The sequence below is a fragment of the Dromaius novaehollandiae genome, chromosome W, assembly GCF_036370855.1.
Source record: "Dromaius novaehollandiae isolate bDroNov1 chromosome W, bDroNov1.hap1, whole genome shotgun sequence".
NCBI lineage: Eukaryota > Metazoa > Chordata > Aves > Casuariiformes > Dromaiidae > Dromaius > Dromaius novaehollandiae.
In genome coordinates this window covers 51623406-51631631 of record NC_088130.1, presented here as the reverse complement: position 1 = coordinate 51631631, position 8226 = coordinate 51623406, and positions in this window count along the sequence as shown.

Below are 8226 nucleotides of genomic sequence, written 5' to 3'. Positions count from 1 at the left end.
TGACATCCGGTCAAAAAATTCTAAAAACAATTGAAAGTATATATTCATGATTATAGGAGGTTATTATAGAGCAGAAAATAATATTAGCCATGACAGAATCAGTCTTGTGCACAGGTGATACAATCTGAAAACAGAAAAATGGTCAGAAGTATTCCCAACAGTCTGTGCAAAAACAAAATTCTCAGGATCTCAAGTGATTTAAGTAGCAAACGATTTGTAGGAGAGAGCACAAATGAATAAAACAAAAATCAGGAACAGTTAACAATGATGTGGTAAATCGTAACGTTTGCTTAATTGGGACACTGGGAGAATAAAACAATTTTGTGTGATTTATTGATGTGGTTTGAAGTTCCACAGCTCTGCGGGAGCCCAAGGGTGCAGGTGACCCCGGCAGGGTCCTGGACGGGGGACGGGTGGAAAGGGGCTTTAGTGCTGTGCGAGAGCATTTGACTTCAGGCAGCGCCTGCCGGCCCCTGCACCGCGCGGGCCGTCCTGCGGGGCCCTGCACGTGGCCGCGCTTGCCTCCCGCCGCTGAACGAGCACCTCGCGGCCTGCGCCGCGCCTGGCGAGAGCGTGGGGAGAACGGAGGTCTCTACAGGGAGACACTGCAAAACCAGCACGGGGGATTTGGGCCTTAATCTCTCCGCTAGTTTTTGTGGTTTCCTTCTGGCTGTTTATACTTCCTGCAGTATCTGCAAAGAGAAAGTGCCTGCTCGGCGCAGCGTTCCCCAGCATCAGAGCAGGAGATGGAAGCGAAAAGTAGAATTCAGCTTTTTTCTCTTGCTGTGTCACCATGAGCAAGTCAAACAAGCTCAGCCTTTGAGGATGCCATTTGTTATCCTCTATAAAGCACTGAGGAAAATGCTTGCTGCAATCTTATTATTAAAGGAAGAACAGGCAACCCAAAACACGGTTACATTTCCTCTCCTTACTTGCCAGAGGAGAAACCCAAGACGTGACGGCGGAGCCGCCCCTCTCTGGACCTCGGGACAGGGTCAGCTGAGCCACAGGAAACCAGGCCAGGAAACCTCACTTGGCAAGGGCAGTGCGGACCGTTTCGGGCTGGTTTGCCGAGCTGTGTCAGCTCACTGGTGGGTCAGAGAAACCACTATTCGGCTGCGGAGGGTGGCACGCATGTAGAAACGCCCCTGGGCAGCAGCAGCCATCAGGTTGACTCAGCCTGTATCATCTAACACAGCCTTGTTTTTTGCCAGCCAACCGTATTCTGACCTGGTAATCTACAAGTTACATTAAATTTATGGCTAAGCTGCTGTGTTCAGTTCATTTGAGTCAAAAACATTCATCTGCATTTGATTGTGGTGATACTAGGACTAGTCAGCATAACATTGCTAATAGCCTTGAGGCCCCGAATCAATCATTACTCTACCTCTAATATAACACCACGATCTTATTATTATGGCAGTACTTTAAAAGACAAAGCACCTGGAATATGTAGAAACAGATCAAAACAGCATAGATTTTGCAAACCAGGGCTTCCTTAGCAAACTACAGCTTCTTCAGAGGCCTAAGCAACTAGCAAGTTTTCCTTCTGTTCTCTGAATTGCTTCTTCACTCTTTGGGTCACTGCTGCATGAGGACACTCTGCCAGGTACCTGAATTTTCCACCATAGCCAGTTGTCTTGTAGATTTCCATTATTGTCCAAATTAGGGGTTTTTTTGTCTCTGCCTTGTCCCCAGAGCCATGCACAATACCTATAGAGAACTATGACAGTTACACTAAACTTGACCAAGGGATAACTTTACTCTGCCTTTAATGTCCTGAACTATCTATGGCCAGTGATATTAAAAAATGTTAAGACAGTCTTGATACTAAAACTTCTGGCAGAGATGTGTGATGGAAGAAATAAGAAAGCCCAGGATATTGGAGGGAATTCATTTATTTCCAGGCTCAGAATAAACTGGGTCTTAACATCTTTATGAGTAGCTGGCTGTTGGCAACCAGTACAAAGCTGGTAGATCAAGAGTGTCCTAGGATCAAATTTTGCATACAGATGCTATCACACTAAAGCTACTCAACGGACCTGATGCAAATAGGTTTGTACCTGTAGAGCTAAAGTGCGTATAACAAGTCCCTGGGCTATTGCGTACTGTCTTTGACGCTAATTAAATTCTGCCTGCGGTAGGCACGTAGACCCAGCTAACCTAAGAGCTGCTATCACAGTCCCACTGAAACCACTAAAACTTTTTGGGCAGGCCAGCCCGGCTCACATAACATCTGGCATCAGGAGGCATCCCACGTATAAGCAAAGCTGTGCCGCGGCAGATGGGATCCGTCCCCCTCAGCCCATGCAAGTCCTGCTTAGACAAGCATCTGTCGAGGGGAGCTCAGCAGCTGCCTTTGCTGACGGGGCGTCAGACCAGACGGACAAGCCCCGAACCCTGGCCCCGCGCCCCCTCGGGCTGCAATAAATACCAGTAGTAACAATGATGATTACTTAATACTTCTTGTTTCTGGCTCCAGTCTTGGTGGGGCAGGAGAAGGGCCGTGACCGAAGGGCCCTGACACAGTAGCATAACTGGCCGGGCAATAGCGCAGAGCACCACTGCGCTCCTCGGCGTGTGCCACGGCTGCCCGGGTGACAGGGGGAAGCCAGCAGGAAACACCGCCACGAGCAGGGAGTACTGCGCTAGTCCGGGGCCACACGAAACCCTCAGCTTCCAGCTACGTCAGTCTCATTTAAAGACACTTTCAGTGTGGTTTTGGCAAGGAGCAGAATGAGCTGAATTTTGAGGGAGGATACTGCAGAGTCGTTTCAAGGACTGTCACTGGTCAGGTTTCTATAACAGTGCCCAGAAGAGATACTAAATGCAGAATTAAATACAGATTACTCAAAGGAAGGTTGGCTAGTGATCAATAAGGACTATCCGTTAATGTTGCACAAAGGGTGATTTATGTAACTGTTAGCAGTTTGTGCAATGCTACACACAAACGAATAGAAGTCAGAATACAGCTGCCTTTTAAATCCATGCCCTAGATAGGAGGCAGACACAGGGGATTTTGTGATTTGATCATGCAGAAGAACTGCAGAAGAGCTTTTGGCAATTGAGTGATATGTTGTTGGTTATGTGCGTGATTTGTTGAATGTTTGAGGCATCTAGGGCGGGAGAGAGGTTCCAAATCATTTACAATATATATTGAACTGTCATTAAGGAAAATACATAGGAACAGCAGTAGCAGCAGCAAGAATACATGGAAGAAGGCAGTCAGCAGAGGAATCCAGACTTTCAGTTTCAGAACAGATTAAAAGCCAAAGTGCGAGTGTCCTCTCAAATGAGTGAGCATCTACAGAGAGAGACCTTAAAAGATGGGGGACACGAGTCTGGTTCGGCAGAGCCGTCTTCAGAACAGAAAAGGTCTGCCGGCACATTTAGGATGTAACTTCACCTGTAAACAGTTCACACACAAAAATCCTTCACCTAAACCAGGGCGAGCAGTACAACGCTGGCGTCACCCTTCCCAAGGCAGGAAGGTCCCAAGGTGCGCTTCCCTGGGAGGAACAGCACCGGCACCGCGGCGGCTCAGTGACAGCAGGGTGCTGCACCACTGCCTCCGCACGAAGTTGGAAACCTGCATAGAAAAACATGAGAAAATGTTAGAGCCCTAGGAGAAAGACGCAGGGAGGCAGGGCCCTCCTGAGGCGAGGAATCTGCATTGATTGTAATAAGAAATCAGGACGTTGCTTGTCTTCACTTTGCGTTTTGTGTTGATTGTGATGGCCAATGCAAACAGCAATACGCTGCTGCACAAGATGAACAGAATAGATGCAAAACAGGTATGCTTTGAAGCATATCTTATCATTCAGTGTGATCTGACAAAAGAGCCAGCCCAATCTGTGTTCCCAGTGACTTCAGTTAAGAAGGATTTGAGCCCAGATCCTTTACGGGAAGTACTTCAGAAGGGAAGAGGAGCCGGGTGGGGCTGTATGACATTTCTTTGCACAGTAAAATGCAATCAGGACTGTGACACAAGGCTTGGACCAAACGATGGATAAATATGAAGGATTTCATGCAGAAGAAAGATAAGTCAAATTTTTGCTGTCCTTTGTTGTCCACATGGCAACTGTCATAATTTTGAAAGAATAGAGCTGGACATGGTGTCTCTGCGAGAGCTGCTGTTTATAAAGAATTTGACTCCTTCTTTGTCACATGTATAACACTAACAAGACACTTTTTCTTTAATCTGACATCATTGATTACCCATTCTGAATTTCCTTCTTTCTGCCTTTAAGGGAAATTTCCCTGCCAATAAGAAATACGTAGAAAATCTCTCAGCATTTGGAAACAAAAAAAAAGAGAATTAGAAAATTTTAATGTACGGAAGAATAAACTTGCCTTGAATCTGACTGCTAACAAAAGCATTCAGTTTAGTCTGCAATTGCCTTCATGTCCTATTCTTGCAACATAAATAGGACACAGACAATAGAACTATTGCAAGATGAAGAATGGAAATTCTAGTTCAGAAAAGATTTTCAGATTTTTATGTTTAGCTTACTTTTAAGCTGGAAAAAAAACCCAAAATTCAGATTTCTTCCTAATAAAATTCCAAAGCATTCCTTCTGATGGTTATTCAAGCTGCTTGGTTTCAATACACTATTTTAAAAAATCTATTCCAAGAGACAAAGAAAAAAATAAATTTTTCCATTTTTATACTATTACTGTGTACTCTGCTCCCTTTATAAAGCCATTTGTAGCAGTTGCACATTTCAGAGGAATGTGTAATTCTTTCTTTCTATCAAGTTTCTTGAAGAAACTCTAAGCAGATCTTTTAACTTTCTTTTCATTGCTCCAGGTTTCTGCAAACTGTAGTTCTCTACAATGAGAAAGGGAAAAAAAAATGAGATGAATCCTTACAAATGGTTTTAATATGTATTTAAGAAGTGTCTTTTCTTATTAAATATCAGCATGATATTTTAAATATACAGGATGGCTGAAACATAAATACGCACATAATTCCTATTTTTGCCATATGAAAAAAAGATGCTGCCTTGGCAGGAGAACGCGAATCGGCGCTGCCACTGACTGCTCCCAGGTCGCTGCAGCATGTCGCTACTCAGCCGGAAACAAAGGCTGCGAGAGCCCCGCGCGGGGCCCGCGGGGTTTCCAGCCTCATTCACACAACAACGTCCAGCAGCTCCATAGATACGGAGGTGTGGTGTTTAGCAATGTGCAGCTGGTAGGAATTATTTATGGACAATTTAGCAAATTAGGCGAAGGCTTCCCACGGATTCACTCGCAGTTGTTGGTGCAGCGGGAGGGCCGGGCCGGGGCTTTGCCCGCGGGAACGGGGGGAGCCCTGAAGACCGTCGAGCAGCAGAAGGGCCTCCCGAGGGCCCCCTTTGCGGGGGGAGGCAGAGGCAAGCAGGGACTCCTGAATACCTAGGTTTGGCATGATTACCTTCTGGGATTATAGTATTTTATATTAATACGGCATTGATGGCAATTGCTTCTCTGGTTGTCTGCCATTAGGCGCCGGGGTTGGAGTCACCAAAGCTTTGTCACAGACACCTTTGAGATTTGTATTCACGGAAGAGTAGGAAATAGGTTGATCCTTTAAATTATTTCAAAGTAATAAAACACATGTCCATAAAATAAAAATGGGAATATCCCATTTCTATTTAAAATGTGCATTGCCTTTAGACAAGGAGTATTGTAATGATTAAAGCATGCAGGGTGCTGCCAGGAACAGGGCTGTCTGCCCGCTTCCAGCAGACGCTCTGACTGAGGCGAGAACGGCCAACTGCTGAATGTAAACCTATTATTCCTGAAACATTTCCCCATATTACAATGGTAAGCATGTAATCTACTTAGAGATTTCAGTGATCTCATACAGGATTTTAAATGGGTTGGGCTGTAGGAAGACTATGACCCAACCAAGTGTTTATTTTAGCCCATCTGATGGAGTGTATGTCCCAGTAAAGTAATACAGTTTGAGTGAAATCCAGCTGGCTCAAATCTCTGCTCTACTAATGAATTCAGTTAATATGTAAAATGAGTAAGATGAGATGGAGTTATGTTAAGAAAAAAAAAGACATTCAGCATTAGCAGGAACAGAGTTAGCTAAATAACATTGGTCCAACAGGTTTTATAATGTGTGTTGAAGTTATTAAATAATGCATTCTCCTTCATCACTTGATTTTATAAAATTGCCTGAGTGGTTAACAAATATATTTCTCGAGGACTTGGGCTTTGGCAGAGAAAGGACATCATCTTGTTGCTGGACAGTCTCCTCGTCACAGTTTGGGGAATGCATTAAAATCAGGCAGTTTGCAGTGCTCATTCCCAGACGCCAGCTCGGCTGTGCTGGCTGGCGATACTGAGCGTGCGCAAGAAGGGATAGCTGGGTGCCAGGCCACGCTTTGCCCTATATGCGTGCACTTGCCTGCCTGTCCTAGTGAGTGACATGGGAATTTTACACTGTATCCTATACCATTGTGCTGCTATTTGATCATGAATAATTTGGTATTTCCCACAAAAGTCTCCAAATAAAACATAAGAACAATTTCTTATCGTTATTTGTCCTGAAGTAAGAGCTATGTGGGGAGTAGCCTCCTTTTCAAAACACATGGCCTGGAGCTTCAGTTTGCAAGCCTACTGCTTTTTGCCCCTAGGTTTTCTCTCTAAGACAAACAATTCCAATATACAAAATGCTGAGTTGGGAGTTGCCTGAAACTATTGCATAGAAATCACTGAGGATAAGAAGGTAGGTGAACTTGCACCCCCCTGCAAACGTTAGATGCTTACACTGGAATTTGTTTTTGATGCTGTTGTCCCTAAAAAACCAGATCTCTTCCGAGGTAAGGTGTCCAAGGCAGAACTAATTTTTTAAGCAAGGGATTCAGTTCTAAGCAGTCTAGAGGTGAGAAACAGTCCTTGTCTAGGAAAGTTTGCAGTTTCAACTAAGGAACCCAATAATAGATAAGAAAAAGTGTATCAGCATTCTTGTTCTTAAGGTTATTGAATATTTACTCATTTGGAAAGAAACAATTTACAAAGAGCAGATTAAATGTATAGCAGTACATATGTACATTTTTATACTGAATGAAGAAAAAGACAACATAGTCAGCTGTTATACCTAGTTGACAACTGATGCATATCTACAGTCAAATTGCCACAGTCCTTATTCAGTCAGTCCTCCTAGTGATTTCCAAAAGGGAAATCGTACAGCTTCTCTCTTCCTTGTGCTGCAAACACCGTGGTAGGAAGTAATGGACGACCATAAGAGGCAGGTAACTGATGCCATTGCAAAGGTATGAGCTGGACTTGCTGCAGTTCATACCTCTCACCATGAGATGTGACTGAACCAAGCTGGCCAGAAGCAGAGACAGATGTTAACCTAGGACAGGCGAATCCTTGCATAAAGGTTTTGGGATCCAAAGGAAAGTGGGGGGTACCAGGAATGAGGAGCTTTATCATGAAGTAGAAGTTACAATATGTGGCCAATGAGTAAATGAGAAAGGATATTTTTTGCTACTAATTGTTTTCTGAGAGGTATTCCTTCAAAATGTCATTCTTAATTATGCCAGTTAGTTGGCAGGAGAGCTTTATTATTATTATTATTATTATTATTATGAATATTAGTCTGACCAGCAGAAATGCTGATAATATTTAAGAGAACTCTGACTGCCAAAGAATAACATGGGTTTAGGTTATGGATCACAAAATGATACAACAGAACTGTATGATTATGGGTTAGCATAGATGATTTGGTTAGCATGGATCCAATCTATGATCTCAGGGTAGTAATTACTGGGACAACATTTGTCCAAGGCAAGGTAACCAGGTTGCATGGTTTCTTTCTTTATAGACTCCACACTCATAGTCATTTCCACAAAATCCATGCACAAAACCGTAATTGATTTCAGAAAAATATCTGAGTTGAAATAAGAAGAGCTGGGCCCATATTATGCCTCGCAAAGCACTGCTTGCACACCAACTCATCCCAAATCATTTAAGATTTAGGAAAGAGATATTTTAAAAACATACACAATAAAACATGTGCTTTATCAAAAAAGAGCATGTTAAAAAAATACTTAAATAATCTCACTATTTTAATTAAGGAAGGTTCTCTCATACATTCCTTTCCATCAGTCTCTGCAAAACCAGTGTGTTTTCTTTAATTACTTTGTAAAATACTGGACATTTCCTGTTCTGCCTTTAATGGTAAAAAGCACCTTTCAACAACACAGCAGTACATGAGTCAAGCTC